Consider the following 22,248-nt stretch of genomic DNA (forward strand, 5'->3'; position numbering starts at 1 on the left):
TCACTAGGGATTTTTTTTCTCAGAGGGTAGGCAAAGCATTATTCTTGGTGATAATGTAACATTTTAACCAAAGACTCGAGACACAGTCTGGCTCTTCTGAATGAAAAATTGCAGCCTATTATTTTTACTTTACCCCATTCAAATATTCTGGTTCTTGAAGAAGAGTGTTAATGAAGTGCAGGCTGAATATTACTTACGTGTTTCTTCTTCTGCCTCACAAAGGAACATTAACTGGAGTCATGAGGTAGGAGAATAGGAAGAGAAAGAAGAAGGATGGGCAGTAAGAATGTTTAGTTGATAAAATAAATAAAGGAAGAAATATATTTTGAGTCTTATAGTATATCAGTTAAGACAAATAACTAAGGTAATTAGGGTAATTAGCTATAATAAACAATCCCAACATTCTAATGGCTTGACAAAAGAAAGATTTACTTTCTTGTTCAGGCAGAATTCAATACCAGTGACAGCTCTCTTCAAAGACATAATTCAGGCATCTAGGATTCTTTTATGACCTGGGTCTACCACTTTGGAGTTCTTCACTTCCAGCCATATCCATAGGGTAGAGAAAAAGAGCTTGGATGGTTATGCATTGTGTTTTTATTGCCTTGCCTATAAATGATGTACAGTATATCACTTCTGCCCATATGTTGTCAGATATGACTCCATCCAAAATGCAAAAGGAAGTTGGGGAATATGGTTGTCCTGTGGACCCAGGAAGACAAAATTAGATTAGTTCAGCATCTAACACACATAATTCTCAGTATTATCTCTTAATTTTTTGATTCTTTCCTTACTAGGGTCTTTCTGTAGGAAAAAAATAAAAAGGAAATAATTCAACTTTTATATTTACTTGTTTGTTCCATCACATTAGATATTTTATAGGTGCTACTAGTTTAACCCTCTTTCTTGGGAGATTATTTCATCAGAATGACAAAGTTATAAAGCCCAAATCCACTTTCTTTTTGTCTTTTTTTTTTTTTTTTTTGGGAGGGGGAGGGAAATGTTCCATGTAAATTAACAAAAGAAATATAAAAAAAATCGATATAAACAACCACTTCCTAAAGTAGAGTGCTTTATGCTTGTCTTGGCGTCACTTTCAGCTAATTTAAGCAGTGTCCTATTTTGCTGTGTTTAAACATTTCTAATTAGCCAGAAATTTCTCATGATATTTAGATCATTAAAGGCCTAATTGAAACATCCTTTTTTTCTAAAGACTGGTGTTTTCTCTTTCTTTTAAGTAGCTTTATTGAGATATAATTTCCATACCACAAAAATCATCCACTGTAAGCTTACAATTCAGTGATTTTTATTAAATTTATAGAGTTGTCTAGATACCACCACAATCAAATTTTAGACCATTTCCATCACTTCCCCAAATTTCCCTCCTGTCCCTTTGCAGTTACTCCCTGGTCTTACCCTTAGCCCCAGACAACTACCAGTTTGCTTTTATCTCTATAAATTTGCCTTTTCTGGGCTTTTCATATAAATGGAATCATATAATATGCAGTCATTTGTGTCTGGCTTCTTAAAAAAACATATATATACATATAACAAAAAACAAAAAAATATATATGTACATATATACATATAACAAAAAACCATATATGCATATATGCATACATATACACATATAAATGTGTGTGTGTGTATATATATATATATATATATATACATGAAAAGTTTTTTTCATTTGCTTAATATTTAGAAGGAAATAAGATGGAGCTGAGCATGAAGGTGGAAAAATCTCATTCAAGGTTGAATCTGGCATCTTCTGGCATAGATGCCTATTTGCAGAACAGAGAACTGAGGTAGTTATTTGATCAGAATATCAGGATTTGCTTTTTGTGCTCTATCCAGACTTTATCTTGTAATTAATTCCACATATTCCATCTGATCAGCCATGAAAAGTCATCGTAAGACAAGTTCCAGAATTCTTTCTTCTAGGAAGACAATACCTCTTCTCCAGGTCATATATGCTAGCAGGTTTTCTAAACCTGATAAAAGATTTTCTATTCAGAGCCACCAAAACTATCACTGAGAGGAAATATGTCAGCAAAGATGTGTTCCCTACTTTGATCACAGTATAGAAAGGGTATAACTAGTTTTAGTTCAATATTTAGATAAAGAGCCAAGATTGGATTTTGGAAATCAACTTTGAATTCTTAAGATAAAGCTCTAACATACTAAGGAAGTTAATTTTGGCTTGAACATGAGAGAATATATAGTGCCCACTAACTGAACAGTGGTTGAATAGAAACAAAGGAAAATAAAGCGTGAGTCCTTTAATCTAAGCTCTTTAGTGCTGAGGCATGTAGATGTGTACTGAGCGTAGTGTAGAGTCACAAAGTAAGAGTGTTACATTTTCTTAAAGTTAATTTTAATTGTTGATTTGGAGTAAAACCTTGAATTGAAACTAAAGTGATATATTATGCAGAAGAATGCAAATAAATGTGAATCCTATTTAGTTCATGAATTTCATGTTATAAGAAAAACTAAGAGTCAAAGACGTCATTTTTGTGTATCGTCTCTTTTCCATCCCTGGCATTATTGGCACTTGGGTGGAAAAGTACGAGAAGGCTATGCAACTGAAACTGGTACAGGTAATCAGAATTCCTAAACTCCTCTCCCTGTGGACTAGATGTCAGAATTCATAGTTCACTCTATTATAGGATCTCAAGTTGTTTCCGTGATAGGCGTGCAGATCTTTCTTCTTAAGCAGTTTTTGGGATAAGATTGCTTTGTATCCTGAGTTTGAGAGAGAGGAATTTTCCTCTTTTCTCTCAGTCTTGTCTCCATGTGTCATTTCAGTAGAAGTCAGAGGGTGTTATTGCTTACATTTCAAAGCAGAGTTTCCCCTTACCCCTTGAAGGGACATGCTGAATCAAACTTTGACCATGTTTGAATGTGAGGTCCTGAACTTTTGCAGTAATTCTTTTTTTTTTTAGAATGCCTGTCCCCTGGAAAGTCAGGTAAGATACAGAATGACATCATCTATGGGATTTTGTTTTTCTTCATCTGCTGCAAAACATTTGGGGAAATGGCTGTTTCCAGGTGTTGGTGTAACACCCTTTTTAATGGAGAAAAGAGCATGGAAAAGAAGGATGATCTAGTATAAGGAGAAACATTGGGCCAGGATAGAGGACAGTGATCTTGAGAGAAAAGCCTCTTCTTTTGGACTTTGTTGGCTTGTCCTTCTGTCAGTGACTTTGGCCCACCTCCATGCTGAGGGTTTCCAAGAAGAAGAAACATTGTTTTTAAAACAGCTTCTCTACCTTCCTTCCTCTCTTTGTCTTTTCCAATTCCTTGTCTTTCCACCTGGTATCTGTGGATATACTTATCATTACTCATTCTAAATCTTGCTACCCCTGCTTTCCAAATCCTCCAAGAATACCACATCATAAATTCTTCTCTGGCTTCTATCACCAAACATATATTAGTGTACGAATCAAGGTCTTTGGCTGAAATTGGGACATTGTTGGATTCGGTTCAGTTGGCTGGATTATTCAAAAACATATAAGGAAATTCCAGCTTAGAACATACTTTAAATGCAAAAGATCAACAGAGTTGGCAGCCATCATGGTGATTGAACTGTTGGGTGGCCTGAAGCACTGCTAAAGAAAACAGGGATGTTTTCTGGGGAATTTCTGGAGGAAATCACCTGTTCCTATGGTTCCAGTTCTTTGAGGCTGGCAGCACCCTAAGAACCATGCAGTTTTGAAACAGGTATGGACTTCTTATTGGTCTCATGGATGTTTGCTCAAATCAAAGTATGGAAAAAGGTTTGTTGTTCTTTACCTTGTCTGATTCTGACTCTGTCGTACTATTTCCTAGCCCCTAATTTATTCTCTCCCTTTCAAGCCGTGCATAGCATAGCTTGAATAAATATAGTGGACTTATCTTAATTATGTATGAATTTAGCATGAGTGTATTTAGTGAACACATATAAATGAATATCAATTTCATTCTTTTGTTTTTTTGCCTTTCTGTCCTCTGAAAGGCTAATTCTTCTGTGTATGGTCATTTTCTCAATCTTTCTAAAAAGATTCACCTGAAAATCGTGAGTTTGTGTACATGCCTAGTTATTTAGGCAGACGTAGAACCCCCTCCTCCAACTACTTTGAACTTGAAGCCTCAATTTATCTCTAACAAGGTTCGTTTTTTCTTCTCAGACATAAAGGAGAAAAAAAGTAGAGTGCCATGCAAAAAAGTATATTGACCTTAAAACAGTCGAGTGTCGCACTGTAATCATGTCAGAGAACAGCTTTGGTAATGCTGTCCACTTCCATAGACTCTGTTATCTTTGGAACATCATAGAAATGCACAATTATATAAGAGCTGTATGAAGATAACATCACAAGGATATGATACCTCCAAGTCATACCTCTGAAGGCCACTAGTATTTACTAAATATTCCTTCTCTTGCACCTGCTTGCCTAGCGCCTGGTTTTTGCCTTTTGCGTTAGCTTCTGTGCCTTGGTCTGTTTTTAAGCAGACTCAATTTCCAGTGTTTTGGCCAAGTCAACAGCGTGTGGGTGTTTCTTGCTTAATTTAGGCATAGCTTAGTGAACTGCAGTTTTTTAAGCTAGACTTTCATTTATTTTTTCACTTCCTTTTTCTCTTTCTTCCCTCTGTATGTTATCAGTCTATGTGGCTTTATCTTTAGGTCTGGTATATCTAGAAATTCCAGAGCTGACTTGTTTAGCTCATCTCTTTAATTCAGAAATTCATACCTCGGGTCACCCAGGAAGGCTCACTTCTTCACTATTAAAAGTTTTCTGAGAAGGAAATTCTAGAACCCTCTTTGGTATTTCTTCCAATATTTGGATAACCTACCTGCCAGTCATTTGCCTGGCCATATCACTTCTCTTAGAGTTTTAGCGGAGATGGAAAATCACAGAGCAAGATCTTCTATGTGAAAATGTATTGTGTATCAGACTATCAACGCCACACCTGAGATTCTGTTTCCATACTAAATGATTATGCTTACTTTTCTACTTTTCTCAAAATCTTATTTAAAAAAAGTATAATTTTGTTTCTCTTGGGAATGTTTTATATTTTTTATAATGTAAAAAATTGTACTGGAACAAATGTAAAGTAAAAAGTCTCACTCTCGTCCCTATTCCTAGAGTTCAAATTCTCTTTCTCAGAGGCAACCAGAATTACCAGTCTTTTGTATATTCTCTCAAAGAGAATCTGTGAGTATACAACATAGAGCTGTAACCATATTGTACCCCTCCTCTTTTCCCTCCTTGTCCTTCTTGACACGGTATTTAACACATTCTTCTGAATCTTGTCCTTTTTCACTTAAAATGTTTTAGGGACTGTTTCATCTAAGAATATTAAGGTTTCCTTTGTCATTTTTTTTTTAACATTTTTCATTTTTGAGAGACAGAAACAGAACATGAGCAGGGGAGGGGCAGAGAGAGAGGGAGACACAGAATCTGAAGCAGGCTGCAGCCTGTGAGTGGTCAGCACAGACCCCTATGTGGGGCTTGAACCCACCAACTATGAGATCGTAACCTGAGCTTAAGTTGGATGCTTAACTGACTTAGCCACCCAGGTGGCCCTCCTTTATTCTTTTTTTTCAACGTTTATTTATTTTTGGGACAGAGAGAGACAGAGCATGAATGGGGGAGGGGCAGAGAGAGAGGGAGACACAGAATCGGAAACAGGCTCCAGGCTCTGAGCGGTCAGCACAGAGCCCGACGCGGGGCTCGAACTCACGGACCGCGAGATCATGACCTGAGCCGAAGTCGGACGCTTAACCGACTGCGCCACCCAGGCGCCCCTATTCTTTTTAATAGTAACATAATACTGCATTTTATGTAGATATTATAGTTGATTAAATCAGCACCCTGCTGATAAGCATTTATTTTTATTACTAATTTTTTTTAGCTTTTCACTACTACAAAAAGTAAGAAAATGCATGTTTTTGTTTGTTAGTCTTTGCGTGCATGTACATGATTATCTATTGGATAAATCCCTAAAAGTGGAATTAACTAGGTCAACAGATAAGTGCATTACAAAAGGTGACAGATATTGCCCAGTTGTCCTCCAAAGAAGTTGTACAGATTTACATTTCCACCAGCTATATCAGCTATAAATGAATGTTTGTTTCCCCTTACCCTTGCCAAACACTGTATAATCAAGCTTTTTATTCATTTTCTCAAAACAGCTCTTTAAAATGTTGCTGTCACATATTCCATTGAGAGCCACTGTCACCCATACATCTTTTCCATCCATCCTCTCCTTCAAGTGTATGTAGGGACCCTTGTTATTAGAAACTTTGGTGAGGACTTAGCCCAGAAATCTTTCAACAGAAATACACTGCAGCAGTATCTCACATCTTGTTTTTGTTTTTAATCTTGTTTTTGTTTTCTAGGAAGCAGGGGTGTTGTAGAAAGATGGCAATGTGTTATGGTAATTTTGTGTGATTTCCCTCTTATACTCCTGTTTATCTACATTAGAATCCCAGCAATGAGGTGCTTTAGTGCAATTGCCAAGAGCAAGGAGGAATCTGGAACCAAATAGCCTGGGTTTAACCCTTGTCTCTAACACTAATGATCTATGTGTCTTTGGACAATTTATTTCAGCTCTCAGTTTTCTTAGTTGTAAAATGGGCATGATTATAGGATCTGCTTCTCTGAATGAGAACAGAACCTAGAACATAATATGTGCTATATGTGTGCTGGTGGTGATGATGATTAATACTGTCCTAGTATTACGGCTGAAAAGATGATCTTTTGAGAACTATCCTTGTCCAGGAATGGATAGCTACATATTCCTAAAACCGTACTTGGTAGCTTAATAGATGCCTGTAAATTAAGCATCCTACTGTCTCCAGTCAATTACTCAGGAAAATGGTAAACACTTCAAGGCCATCAGAGTTGCATTGGATTTTGCACCGGTAACATTACTAATAAGACTATTGATGAGACCATTGTGAGGTCATACTGGGATTTTTTTTTTCCATTCATTGCATTTTGATAAATAAAAACTTGATCTTAACCCAAAACTAATGAAAATACTTTGACTTCATGAGTTCTTCTGTGTTTGTTTCTGGGAGTTTGACATCATTAAAAAAAAAAAAAAACACTTAATAGTGTTCTAAAATGAAAATATTATCTGTAAAATGTACAGGTCTGATTAGATGATATCATCACATTTGTGACTTTAATAACATCTAATATCAATTTCATATACTCTAAATGGGAACCAAAATAAAATCTAATCAGAGAAGTAAGAGTTTTTGCAGCAAGGGTATAGGTTTCTGGCTAAAACATTACTGTCTGTTCAACTTCCATGGCACATTCCTGTTATGGCTTTAAAAGTCAAATTCATGCAGACCATAATTAGAAAGGAGAGCTAGTTCACCAAGAGGAGAAAAGAGTCACCCTCTTTTTAGGAGATCTGGTATTTTAGTTTCAACCAGTTTGTTGAAGCCTAGTGTGATGAATCAATATGTTAAAGATTCACACCTGTACCTTTGGGTAACTAAAATCACACATATATGCCATACAAAGGCTGGTGGCTCAGTCGTTATCAGATCTGTATGTGATTCATATGTGATGCCCATTAATGGAAAAGTAATGACCATTTAGCAGTTAGAACTGCAGTACAATCCATCCCCAACTTCTAGGAATGTCCTTTGAGAGCCGATTAAAAGAGATACTAACAGAAGAAACTTCTCCTTCAGTGGCTTTAGCTAAGGCCACTTTTTCTCTGATTTAAAAATGGTCCCTGGGCTCTAGGATACAAATATATCACCTTTTGGTTTGCTTCTATTATGTAGTGAGCTCCTGGTTTAGAAAAGTCCACTAAGGATGGGGCTTTAACAGTTTTTGTTCATCTGGATTTTAGATGGGGTAAACAGATTGGGATCAAGTACCCAGTTAAAGAGTAGATAGGAAGTGAGAGTGACACAGTAAATTATAAATAAGTGGCTTCCAAAAGAGAGTGTGTTTTGTCTCATCAAAGGAAGAAGTAGAGGAAATAGCAGAAAAGGAGAAAACAGATTTAAGTTAACTGTTAACTCAAGTTAAATCAAGAGTTAACTCAAGACCTCACAAAGTATAAGCAAAGTTAATAGAGTTATTGGATTCTAGGAAAGATTGCTAAATGAAGGAGTAGAGTTTCTCTAAGCATCTTAAAAATAGGCAAACACCTTGCAAACCTAGGAATGATCTTATGTGAACTACCCAGACAAGAGAGGCTATATAGACACCTAGAAGTGTTTACAAATCACAGTTCAGGCCATTGTACTTAATTGTGTTAAATTGGTGTCTGTAATTTGGACATATGTGCATACATATAGTGGTATCTTATGTCAGCACAGTCTGAAATTTTATGCTGATATTTGCCACTGTTTGATTTTCATGACCTAAAGCTACTTGGATATAGGATATGCTCAATAAATACTTAGGTCAATGAGGTGATGAAATGTGCCCATCCCTCTACCTTAATTTATTATTTATATAAATACTCTTCGTAAAGGTACAAGCTGAAAAACTATGACTTTTTGTCTCATCATTGTAAAAGGAAGAAAATTAACCAAAGAATGAGTTTGGTCTCTTACCCTTGAAACCTAAAAGAATACATATTACTTTCTCTGTAAAATCAGAGATTTCAGAGAAAATGAAGATTTTGGTGAAGTCTTATTTGGCCAAGTTTTTGTTGAGATCAAGAAAATTTCATAAAGCAAGATAAATGTGTATTAGTAAATATTGTATATTGTCACTCTTCCTTGTTATTCCAAGAACATTCATTGAGAGTTAACTGGATTTTAGATGTTGATGCCAGTTTTAGGGGTTTATACTATGTATTTCCAAGGAAAATGCAAAAGGAATGCTTATATATATATTGGGCACCCTTCCCCTTGTTTTCATTTTCTTTTTCTCTAGAGAAATTGGAACTCAGGTGTATGTACAGATGGCTCCTGGCTTACAATAGTTTGGCTTATGATTTTTTTTTACTTTATGATGGTGTGAAAACGATACGCATTCAATAGAAACCATATTCTGCATTTTGATGTTTTCCTGGGATAGTGATAAGCAGTATGGTACTCTCTTGTGATGCTGGGCAGTGGCAGTGAGCCATAGCTCCCACTAAGCCATGCGGTCACGAGGGTAGATAAGCCATACACTTACAACCATTCTGTTTTTCACTTTCAGCGCAGCATTCAATAAATTTCATGAGATATCCAACACCTTAGTGTAAAGTAGGCTGTGTGTTAGATGATTTTGCCCAACTGTAAGCAAATATTCAATATGAGCATATTTAAGGTAGGCTAGGCTAACCTGTGATGTTTGGTAAGTTAGGTGTATTAACTGCACTTTCTATTTATAATATTTTCAACTTAATGATGGATTTATTGGGATGTTCACCCCATTGTAAGTTAAAGAGGATCTACATCTCTACAATCCTGGGGCGTCTGGGTGGCTCAGTTGGTTAAGTGTCCGACTTCTGGTTTTGGGTCAGGTCATGATCTCAACAATTTCATGAGTTTGAGCCCCACATGGGTCTCTGCACTGACTGTGTGGAGCTTGCTTTCGATTCTCTCTTTCTCCCTCTCTCTCTCTCTCTCTCTACCCCTCCCCTACTCATGCCGTCTCTGTCTCTCTCAAAATAAATAAATAAACTTAAAGAATTAAAAAAATCCAGATGAATTTCTCACAGATTTTGTTCAGGGATGGTTCATTTCAACATTTCAGTTCAACATAATAGTTTCTTTTGTTCACAATTCATTTGACCCTTGAACAGTGTGAGGGGTAGGGGTTCCAACCTCCTTGCAGTTGAAGATCAACATATAACCTTTGACTCCCCCAAAACGTTACTATTAATAGCCTGCAGTTGATCGGGAAGCCTTATTAATGACATAAAGAGGAGATTAACACATTTTCTATGTTATATGTATTATATACTGTATTCTGACAATAAAGTAAGCTAGAGAAAAGAAAATTACTAAGAAAATCATAAGAGGAAATATATTAACAGTAGTGTCTGAGAAAAAATCTGCAAATAAGTGGACCTGCACAGTTCAAACCCATATGTTCAAGGGTCAACTGTATATTTGTATTCCTTGTGTTGAGGTCCTGCACACTGGTATCTGACCACTTGCTGGGAGCCAAGTGAGGTGAGTTCCTGCTCTCCTTTCAACACCAAATATTTCAGACACTAATTTTGAGTAAGAATGGTGTTTGTTTTCCTTTCTACTTTTGTACAATTTCTTTTTGTACTCTAATCCATTTTATTTATCTAATACACAATAAGATTTACAAGGTGACAAGTTTAATAAGTATTAGTGTTAGGCACAGTTTATATTTTGAAAGTTAGGAAGGGCCACTTTATCAGTGATCTGTAAGATGTGCTAACATTATCAACCAAACTCTGCATTCCTGTTTGGTGAGAAGATAAATAAATCAATGGGTATACATCCCTTTCATTGTTCCTAAAAATGCATATGTATGTGTGCATGTGTGTGCAGGTCTGTGTGTATTCTAGCAGGTGTCAGTTACATGTTACAGAGAGGAAGGTTTAATTTGAATTGTTTCCAGAACAATTAGCCACAAAGTGTAAGTCTACCTATTGATTCAGAGCATCCCAACAAACACAGTTTTTCTCAACTTCAGCACCAATTTTGGGAAGAAAACTTAGAGACCAGGAGTTGTTGCTTTTAAAAGAAATGGAGTAATTTGCTGGCTGTTCTGTTGACCAAGTGACTAAAATCACGGAGCTTTCTAACATAAAGATTATTGGAAGATAGGGAAATAAACCGTAAAGGGATATATAAATTTTCCTTCCAAAAATAAAGTTCAGAGTAAATCTGATTATATAATATCTGAACACTAAAAGATTACACCGTTATCACCAAAGCCTTGTGCTGGCACTTTGTCAGAAGCAGTGTTCAAGGTGGCCCCTGGAAGGGCCCTCATTAGGGAGTAGAAAGCAAGAGAAAATATCAAGGGGTAAAGGCAGGAGGTATGGAGTTTACTTAGAATGATCTAATTGTTCATCTTCCTGAATAGCTGATGTTACATTGCAGTAGAAAGAGGTTAAAAGGTGTATGTGTTTGAGAAGAGAGACAAAATATATCAGAGATCATGTCTCCTGAAACAAAGTCCTGAATACTTATGAGCTCAGGATCTTCCCAAGAGACCTGCTGGAGCACATTTTTTAATATCAACATATTATAAGTGGGAAACCAAGGCTTATGGAATCCAAGTGCATCGCCTCAGGTCTCAGAGTGATTAGTAACAGGCATGAATCTTCATAAATTCCATTTTCTGATTCTTTCTTTAAAATTTTTTAATGTTTATTTTTGAGAGAGAGACAGACAGACAGGTGCGAGCAGGGGAGGGACAGAGAGAAAGAGAGACACAGAATATGAAGCAGGCTCCAGGCTCTGAGCTCTCAGCATAGAGCCCGATGTGGGGCTTGAACTCACGAACCACGAGATCATGACCTGAACCGAAGTCAGATGCTTAAACCGACTCAGCCACCCAGGTGCCCCTCTGTTTTCTGATGCATAATCAAATGAACATTCTATGTCACCTAAGTCACACTATCTTATAATGATACCACAGGACATTTTTTTTTCTTCAGAATTAGTAAAAAGAAAAAAGAAGGAGTTAGGGACCACTGCAAAGGTACAAATTAGAGAGGATATTATGACCTAAACTCTTGGATGTGGTAGGAACAGCCACATAAATAGAATGAAATTTAGTTCTGAACCTTGGAGGTGACAGAAATAATATTGGTAGTATCCACAAGTGTGGGCAGGTTCAAATCTGTAGCATAAACAGAGGGCTTACTCCTCTGTTGCAGGGGTAATAAAGAGGAAGAAAATTGGAAACACTGAAGGGAGAGGGAAGAAGGCCCCCTTATTTCCTGTGAGTCGGTTTCCTGTGATCGTCAGTTGGGGAGCCCTTTTCCTTCCTTCCATCCCCAGAACCTGAGGGAAAGGAACTACTCTCATGGCCGGAATGAGGGTGCCCACAAGAGTGGGATGGCGAGAGCAGCAGGGACAAAAGGCTCAAAAGAAGCAAAAACGGCAGATGGCAGCAACAAATGTGTGCAGGACAGGCAAAGAGAAAGAGAAAGGGCACACAATATCCCTTATGCAGCAGCAGAAGAGCAACGTGTCTTATCACTGTAGAAAAAATCAGTATTTTTCTGATCTCCCAGAGAAAAAGAAAATGCAGAGGAAGATGAAGACGGTATGATGAAGCCACTGGGCTAGGGAATGGTTAGAGAATGCTTACAACTGTCTTGTGAGAAGGAATTAATATTTGAATTTAAACTCACACGACGTACCTGTCAATAGTTGGAATGTTTAACTTAACTGTTTTACTCACGGATTGTTATTTACAGGAAACCCTTTTGATGAAGGAACCCATTAAAAAAAAAAGGCTTACCAATTGTCAGGAATAGAAATGCTAGATATTGTAAGACCCAGGTACTTATCCTTAGCTGAGTCTATCCACACCTTTACACACCTAGTGGAAAACAGAAGTGTGAGGATCTCACGATTAACATCTCAAAGGCATGAAAATTAAATAATAAGTGAAGACACTACTCCATTCTTTCCCCTCCACATTTTCCCTGAACCATTTCCTCTGTCACAGCAAAAATGGATGCTAAGTCCATTCACAAGGACATATGCAATAAAATTTTGAAAAGCTTTGCTCTTATTATAAAGTGCATCAACTTCACAGATGGCTACTAGTTTTAGTAAAATAATAGCAAAGAAGGAGTGTTTTTTTGCATGCCAGGCATTGGGATGAGCAGTTTGCTTGCATAATCTTATTTAATCTATATTCCAATCTTACAAAGTCGATGTTATCTTCATTTTAGAAATGAGAATTAATTATGCAAAATGCTTGCCCAGCTTAAGATTCAGTCTTTTTGATCCCAAAGCCACAGCTGCTCGCCGTGGCACATAGTGTCTCTTCTGCTTAGATGCTGCAATGTGCATGCTCAAATAAATATAAGCAGTCCACCACCCAGGACAAATGCTGATGGTCCCCATGCAAGATGCCCTTCTAGTCACCAGTAGTTCCTGTTTGGTTTTTAGGTTAATCTTTCTGTAACCTTGACCTTTTCCACACTCAGGCTTCCTTTCCTCAGCTTTATGGGCACATTAGTGGCCCGTTTTTGTTCATAACTAGTGTCTAAGGCACTGTTTAATTCTATGACTGAAAGTTCCTTAGCATTTAGGGATGCCTAGGGGATGAATTAGGAAGTATCATACAGGCATGGAGATGACTAAGAAGGGAGTAGTGCTAGAATGCTGTAAGTGATCATAGCTTAGTCATCTGTGTGCCCAGTGCTTTGTTGGCCATCCTTTTGTAATATTGGTAGTCCTTGTTGGTTTTGTTTTTTTTTTTTTTTTTTTCTCTGTTGTACTCTCGTACTCTCGTCTTAGCAAACAGATTGTGGTCACTCAGATTTCCTGAGGTCTCGTACACTTCTCTTCCTACCTTCATGCTTTCTCTCATGCTCTAGATAATGTTTCTCCCTGTGTCTGCCTGCCAACGACTGCTTATCTTTCGTGACAGCTCAGGGATCACCACTCATGAGAAGACTTTCCTTTTACCCCAGGCATTTCCTTTTGTCCACCTCTAGGTTCCCAAAGTACTCAGAGTACACATCTTTCAGAACTTACCACATTGCTTTGTTTGCCTCTCAGTGTGTCTCTGGAGCCAATGACTGGACTCCTCACAGTTCAGGAAAATGTTCCATTTATCACTGTGTCTTCACTGGCTAGCACAGTGGCTGGCACACATATGGTTGGAATTAATGCACATTTATTGAGTTAATTAATAATGATACACTTGATGGCTTGACACTTTGGGCCACAGGAGAAATCCACATGGATGAATACAGATTTCTTAGAGGAAAATTTTTCGATGTTTACAAAGAGGGAAATCTCAGCAGATCATAGCTTACCATGATAAGGACATTTGTTCAACTCCTACAGAGAAAATATGCTTTTAGAAATCCTTACTAAATACTGATTAGAAGGCTAACATTTAATGTGAGGAAATGTGATTTCAAAGCAATATGATTCTTCTTTTGCCTAAATGGTACTGGTTCAAAGAGATATTTAAGGGGGTTCCTGGGTGGCTCTGTCGCTTGAGTGTCAAACTTTGGCTCAGGTCATGATCTCACAATTTCTGGGCTTGAGCCTTGCATTGGGATCTCTGCTGTCAGCCCGGAGCTTGAACCTGCTTTGGATTCTGTGTCTTCTCTCTCTCTCTCTCTCTCTCTCTCTCTCTCTCTCTCTCTCTCTCTCTCTCCCCCCTTCCCCTTCCCCTTCCCCTGCTCATGCTCTCCCTCTCTCAAAAATAAACAAATATTAAAAGAAAGAAAGAGAGACATTTAAGGCACAGCCTACCTTTGTGGAGTATTGCTTTGTACATGTCAGAGTGTGTTGCTTTTATGTCTCATCTATCCTGGATGAAAACCTTTCCTCTTTCCTCTACCGGTTTTTACAAGCCTCTGTAAGCTTCAAACTGATCCTAAAGAGAATAAGGAAGATAACTCAGCAGAAAAATGAAACAAACACAAACAACAGCAGCAGGAGGAGTGACAGCATTACATAGTGCAGAGAACAGAACTTTTGGGCTCAGTTACACCTGCTCATTAGCTATTAGTCCCAAGGCGATTCCTCTGTGCCATCATTATTATTAGTAATAGCTGTAACATCATTTGATGAAGAAGAAAAATATTTGAACAGAAGCGTAGCTCCCAACCATGTGCTTTCCATCCCAGCATTTAAACCAGCACCAAAAAACCAGCATCGTCCTATGGCCTGGTATCTTATGGCTTGAATTGCTCATTGATCATTTGAACTTGGAACAATAGAAACATCGGTTTTCCAGGACTCCTAGCTACTTGTCTAATGTTTCTGATTTGTCAAAGGGAATTGCTTCCTTTGTAAAATATTTTATAGAAGGCAGGACAGGAATTGGCATTTGAAGAAGTGGAGTGTACCCAAGATAGCTTCCAGGGTTTTTGTGGTGGGGTTTTCTGGCAGCCAGTTTAGAATCTTGTGTGAAATTAATTCAGGACTACCTGCCCCGCTCCAATTAGGGTCACATTATTAACAGGGAGGGTCCTCATCTACCAAAGTCACAGGGACCAGGGGTTAGTTTAATCCTAGAGGGGTTAAGCTGTCTCTGGTAAAGTTTAGTGGTTAAGTGATATCGAATTATGTATTTGCCCATGATGAAATATATCCAGAAGAAATAAAAACAGCAACAAACTCATATGGGCTGGCATTTAATGAGCATCTATTTTGGGCCAGGTAATATTTTTAGTTGTTACGTATGTTATATCCTTTAAGCTCTACAAGAATCATATGTGGTAAGCAGGGCCATTTATATAATTTGTGGGGCCTAGTGCAAATGTGAGCCTCTTGTTCAAAAAGTAGGGGAAAATATTTCCTTTTTTTTTTTCTTCTCTCAACCTATTAAGGTGATGTGTTTTTTTTTTTAATTTGCTTCTAATATGTTCCCTCCAGCATGAAGATATGCATGGCGTGAGTATAGACCCTCAGAGGCCCCCAAGACTTTGCCCCATGACTCTGCAAGTTGGGGCAGAAAGTAGCAGCAGTTACTGGGTGGAGCTGGAAAAGCAGGTGGCCAAGAACTTGTTCTGGGGAGATAAGACCACTTGTGAACCAAGTTTCCCATTGAACTTCACTTATAAAATGCAAATTCAATTCCTTAGAATTCCCTAAAATTCCTAAGAATTTTAAGACAGTGATTGCAGAACCTTGAACCCTAAACCTAAAGGGTTCTGTGTGACTGTACTGGTTACATACTGTACAAATAGATATTATTATTTGAATTTTACAGACAAGGTAACTCCAGTCATCAGAAAGTAGGTTTTTTGTTTTTTGTGGCATATTTGTCCATCCTGTAATTACTAAAACATACTGTGCCTATCACATACATCTTGGCTTGTTGTAAATCTTGGTAGACTTTTAATCCTGCATTTTGTAAATTCCTAATTGCTCCTGAATGTCTTTCCTCAGGGTCAAGGATAAATTATGAATCCTATGAATTATCCTTTCCATAAAGGTTTACATAATGGCATATAATAAAGTATCACATTTTCCTGGCCAATGGAAACTCGCTTTATTTTTGAATAAATCAAACTCCTAGTCCATTTTTACTGTACCTCCACCTTCAGAAGTCTGAATTATCACTTATAGATCACCAGAAACTAGAAACAGAATTTGGAAATCATCACACTAATGTGCCATTGCTGCAGAAATCCCTTGGACTAACTGAGGAAGGGGGTGGAAAGAGCATTCTGGGAATAATTGACCATTCACCATCTTTAGAACAATGCTGTATGACACCTTAGTTTCTAATTTGTTACTCCAGATTCACCCTTATCTAATCTAAAGATAATCAAATGAATGTCCTTCAAAGGGAATGAATGCAAAAACTAGTAGGCCCCATCCGAATATTTTAAAGAAAAAGCTCTGTTCTTTCCAACAAATTCCACAGAATCTTTGGAACAGAACGGGAGTAAATTGGTTTCAAGTTAATAAGTGAAAATAAAACACTTGCTGTGGCTATAATGAGTGCCATTCCTAAGGGCTGCCAGACCATGACATTTTTCAATGTCTTTCTGGAAAGAATAATTTATGTAAGCTTCCACTGAGCAGCCGTTAGTAGCTTGCCTTGCCCCTGCCTTCTTTGTGATTTGGGGCACTGCAGTGCAAGCTGACATGCTGAGCTATTTGGCTGTCTCAGCCTCATGGCCAGCTCTTACTCAAAACAACGTCAGGGGAATATGACAACATCCCTCCAGGGATGTAAGCTAGATTTCTTAGAATAATTGTATTCATGGAAGAGAATTTCCTTGTACTTACAGTATACTTTGTTCTGTGTAACAACATAGTTAGGTCTGATTTTATTGCCACCACCTTTGAAGGCACATATCCACTCTCTTATGGAGTAGTTATGTCTTTCCACTCAAATTGTCTTACACCAAGGAACTGGTTTATTGGGACTCTGTATCCAGACTGATGGTTTAACCATCACGACTACCTGCAGGCAGCACGTGTTTATTAATGAGGGTTTGATCACCTTTTCATGTGATTACATGTCAGTTTAGTATTCCCTTCTAAATCGCCACTTAGTTTATAATTCAATTGTTATTGATCCAAGAGCTATCAGAGAGTAATTGATTGCAAGTTACATGTTTGGGAGGTAGGTTAACTCTCAGACTCACTCTATTTGGAGAGAATGTTGCTTTGACTAAAAATAAATGAAGCTCATACTTAAATATTTATCTCAGAAATGAGAGCCTCTGGTATTAAATAAACTTTATCACTGAGTATTTTCATCAAGACTTGGAGACTTGGTGGTCCACTCTAAAAAGTCTAGACAGAGGTTGGCTAACTTTTTTTCTATAAATGGCCAGATAGTAAATATTTTAGGCTCATGAGCTGAACAGTCTCTGTCACAACTGAATTCTCTGCCATAACTGATATATGCTATTGTAGTACAAAAGCTGCCATAGACAATACAAAAACTAATGGGCAGTGGGCAAGGCTGAGTTCCAATAAAACTTTATTAACTAAAATAGGAAGCAGGCCAGATTTGGCTCAAGGGCCATAGTTTGCTAATCCCTGGACTAGGACCAGAAGAGAGGTATGTTTGTAGAAACTATGTTGGAGAAGTAGACTAAACTACCTAGGATTCCAAACTATAAAGTCAATGAAAGTTTGAAGAACTACTTAAAGCAATTTTTATTCTAGATGCTGGTAATGCAGTGCTGAGCAAGATCAACATTGGCCCTATCCTTAAGAAGTTTGCATTTTATTTGAATTCTTTGGGGATGTATAAATACATACATGAGTTCAGATAATGCCAAATGCAGTAAATAAAATTACACAAGATAAAGTGCCTGGAGGTGGGAGGGAGTACAGCAATAGAAAGGATCATCCTGGATTCCTTTCTTAGAAAATGATATTTGAATGTTGGACATTTGGAACTTGAATGATGAGAAGGATCGAGTCTTGGGAAGGCTTAGGGAAAGAGTATTCTGTGTAGAGGCATTAAAAAAAGTCAAGGCCTTATGAAAGGAATGTACGTGGTGTGTTTGAGGAACAGGAAAACATGAGTGTGGTTAAACCAGGGCAGGTGGGGCAGAAGGAAAAGGACTCTCCATCTCTATCTTGAACTGTCCCCTTTAGACTGACCTATAATCACAATTTTAAGTGAGTTAAGGAACTCACCTTGGGATTTAGAACCATACTCTGTTTTATTATCTATTCTCTTAGGGAGGCAAGTTCACAGGTATCTGTCATAAATGCTTGATGTCTAAGTATAGTTTCCACCATTTCCAATCCACAATTATTAAAGTAGAAGCAAGCCAGTGCTTCAGTTCAGAAATGGCTAAATCACTGTTTGAACCATGTTAAAGAAATGATGAGACCAGGACATCAGAAGTAAGAGCCGGGGCGGGGGGATAAGAAGGCCATGTATCAGATCAATAGGTCTAGACTTTGGAGCCATGTAGAGGATTTCACAGCAGTGATCTTGGATTGCTAAAGTGGGTGAAAGAGGTCAACCATTAGTAGTTTCAGTATGGATGCCTAGATGTCCCAAACTCACCAGTCGATGGGATATTGTAGATGGAAGCAATCCAAATCCTACCTTAAAAGAATCAACTCAGTTTGTTTTACGGAATTTACTGCATCTGGTCCTATATTATATGGTAATTTTATGAAGCGTTGGAAATAAGATTATTTTAAATTCCTTGTTGTTTGGGGTTGTGAAAACACCCAAGGAGAATTGCTTGAATCTAAACAAAACACCTTGAATTAATTTGATCAAGTCCTTTGTCTCAGTTGAGTAGAATTTGAGGAAATGGTTCTACCAGAATTAAGGCCAGCTCAGGGAAATTAATTTAGAGTGTCTTGCCTTGAAAGACAAGTTAGTTTTCTAGGTGGTGGTGTTTGATAACAGTGTTTCAGATGAAAGCAAAAGAATTTTGTGTTCTGTTAGGAATTACTGGAAGAGACCAAGAACAGTAGCCTATTGCAATTTCAGATAGCCAGAGGGAGAAGTCAGGCTGCATTAATGAAAGAATGTTATGTTTTTTTTTAATAAAATTGCTTTCAAAATACATGCAATAAGTAGACCAAGATGTGATGTGATATGTGTGTGTGTGTGTGTGTGTCTGTGTGTGTGTGTGTGTGTGTGTGTGTGTGTGTGTTGTGTATCTCTATCCCAGTAAATGATCTTAGAGGTTATGTAAGCCTGACTTATTACTACCATTTTAGTTGATTAAAATATAGTATTTCTTCCAAGGTACTTGGATCATACTTAAAATTATTTTTACAAGCAATGCAAATAGGTTCAGCAAAACTGGTTTGATATCTTAATTTGCTTCACATACCCATTGTTTACAGATGCTATAAAGATATATGTTAACATAGATTCTATTACAAATTCTAAGTTTGTCTCTGATTCTGAATTAATAAGTTTTATTGAAGGTAGAAGTCTGAATGTAGCATCTCTGCTAATATAATATAGGATTTTCACAAGTTAATTGGTCAGGAGAATGAAAGTAAGAGATTATATTTTGTAACGTGGGGTATTTTTTTTTCCTACCTTGTCTTACTATACGATATTACAGGAATTTTTAAAATTTAAAAAATATTTAAATCAGGATTTTTGTATCACTTTTTACTGGTGTTTCATATATTCAGTTAACATAATACCACGTGCTGGGGGCATTAAAGAAAATTATTTAATAATAAAATAGTATTTGGTGGTTCCATTTATTTTTTTTCCTTTTTCTAAGAGGATATAATGTATTCCTTTAAGCATCTTGAATCTCTTCCTTGGGAGTTGGCAGCAGCAACTGTTATAAAGGGAACATTTTTGAAATATGGGTCTTAATCACATTGAGGGCCATATCCATCAGAGTTTCCATTTTATACGGCACATTCAACTTCATTCATCTGACAGCAATGAAATAATACTACTTTAGACTTCTATGGAAGTTTTATTGAATATCATCAAATGCTTAGCAAATATTTAAAACATTTCACATATTCTTACAACTGGGAATCACACATTGAAGATTATTTCCTGGTTTGGGAACATTAATGTAATGAAAAAGTGATAAATATATCTTGACCTGACATGAAAGTAGAGTAAGATGCTAACTTTACTGAAAGGCTCGATACTTCTTATAGAACAGAATAGCAGAAATATTACTTTTTCCTTAAACTGTTTGCTAGGCCAAGGTCATATGCCTTATTCTCATGGCTAAAGCTGGTGATAAAGCTTAGACTTTTGATTTCCAAACTGTAGCATGCTGGTATCAGAGCTGATGAAGCAAGCCACTGTTCTCACTGCAAATGGATAGGACAGTAACATGTTCACTTATTTGCAGTTTTAGCAGAGGTTTCATGGGTGAGTATCAACCTCTTTTCCTCCATTTCCTGAAACATCCTGTGGTTTGGAATGTCACCATCCTTACAATCCACTTTCTCTTAGGGTGCCTGGGTGGTTCAGTCGGTTAAGCGTCCGACTTCGGCTCAGGCCGTGATCTCATGGTTTGTGGACTTGAGCCCCGTGTTGGGCTCTGTGCTGACAGCTTGGAGCCTGCTTTGGATTCTGTGTCTCCCTCTCTCTCTGTCCTTCCCTCACTCATGCTCTGTCTCTCTGTCTCTCTGTTTCTCAAAAACGAATAAACATTAAAAAAATCCACTTTCTCTTATGCTTTAGTAATACTGAGCAAAAAATAATGTGATTATCATTCACATTTATATTTGATTGTTTCATAAATAGTAGAACCATAACTTAAGCAGGTAAAATTGTTCTCTCATTCTTTGCCTTTGTTCAGGTTCCCATATGAAATTGCTGTTTTTGGAAAATAGGTTTCTAATTGCCTTGCCCTTGCAGTAGATATATATTTTAGAAAATTGTTTCTAATTCAAAAGAGGTTTTGCTTTGTCTCCTGGATGAAAAATGGTTACCAAGTTTTCCAGTTGCATATAATTATACCTGTCAAACAGCTGGTGATGGCTACCTCAAGAAGTCCACACAAGATGTTGACACAGTCAGCTTCTCTCTTTAGGTGTCTTGCCATGAAGTGGGTGATCCTTCCAGATTCCAGGTGCTACTCCTTAGCTGGATGTTTTACTTTATAAGGCAGTAGCCCTTCATGAAAAAGCTGTAATTACACAGCATTCAGGTATTTCATCATTAAGCTAACAACCAAATACAAGATAGCACATGGCATGAGAATTTGAAACTAAGCTCAATAGGAATGAGGCTATAGCTTAGTCTTTGTTCCCCACTTTCTATTTGTTTTGGACGAGTCCTGTCTATGGCTTGATGTGTGACAGTGGCAATACCAGCCTACCTCAGAGGAGAAAAGAGGATGATGAGAGCGGTAATGAAAGCCCTTCAAGCAAAGGCAAGCACTACTCTAAGCAAAAGTCATCTCTTTTGACTTCCCCCACCCCCCATTTTTGAAATCTAATTGATCTCGGATGTGGTTTAAATAATATGATGTCAATTGCTAGGATCAGAGGAAACTGAATATTCTTATCAGTATCCTCATGACTCGGTGATTGTAGCTTTTTAGAGGACTAAATTTGTTATGTGGAACTCTGAAAAGGAGCCCACGTGTTATTTGGAAACTGTTGATTCTGTTGAGCACTATTAGGCGCTGTGTAAGATATAAGAGTTGTTGAGTCCTGGCCAATGGAGTGTATAATCTCCTTTCACTTGTCAAATAGGTCCCTGGGAAAGAGATGAAAATTTTACCTGTGAAAGTTGTAACCAAGGGGTTTGAGATGAATCTCTGTGAGACTGATGCCCATGGCACCCTCACCCAAACCCTGTGAAAGCTGATACGTCCCTTCTTGTTTCTGCAAAGTTCTCCTAGTTCTGTTGCTTTGTAAACAAAATGGTTTATTTTCATGCTCTTGGACAAATTCTGTAATTAGGACACTACACATTGTTCAGTGCTCTATTTTATTTTTCATTTTTGTCTAAGACCTCATGTCTTAGGTGGCTTCTTCCTTTGGAAGTTCCTGGAGCTCATCTTGGTAACCCATAAATATCAGGAAGCCTCCAAGATTTCTAGTCTTGTGAAGTTTACAAAACATTAATTTCCATGGCCTCTTACTCTATCTAGGGGGATCATCGTGTGTCCATCTACTCTTTAGGCATGGCGAGATGGACCGTCCTTGGACTAAAC

The 22,248-nt window shown here is 37.6% G+C and overlaps 1 protein-coding gene across 6 annotated transcripts in view; it reads left to right on the forward strand.

Moving 5' to 3' along the window:
- Positions 1–22,248, forward strand: part of NRXN3 (neurexin 3) — a 1,124,854-nt gene that overhangs the window by 156,596 nt on the left and 946,010 nt on the right. The gene's annotated exons all lie outside the window — the stretch shown is intronic.

The sequence above is a fragment of the Lynx canadensis genome, chromosome B3 (genome assembly GCF_007474595.2).
Source record: "Lynx canadensis isolate LIC74 chromosome B3, mLynCan4.pri.v2, whole genome shotgun sequence".
In the NCBI taxonomy this organism is placed as follows: Eukaryota; Metazoa; Chordata; class Mammalia; order Carnivora; family Felidae; genus Lynx; species Lynx canadensis.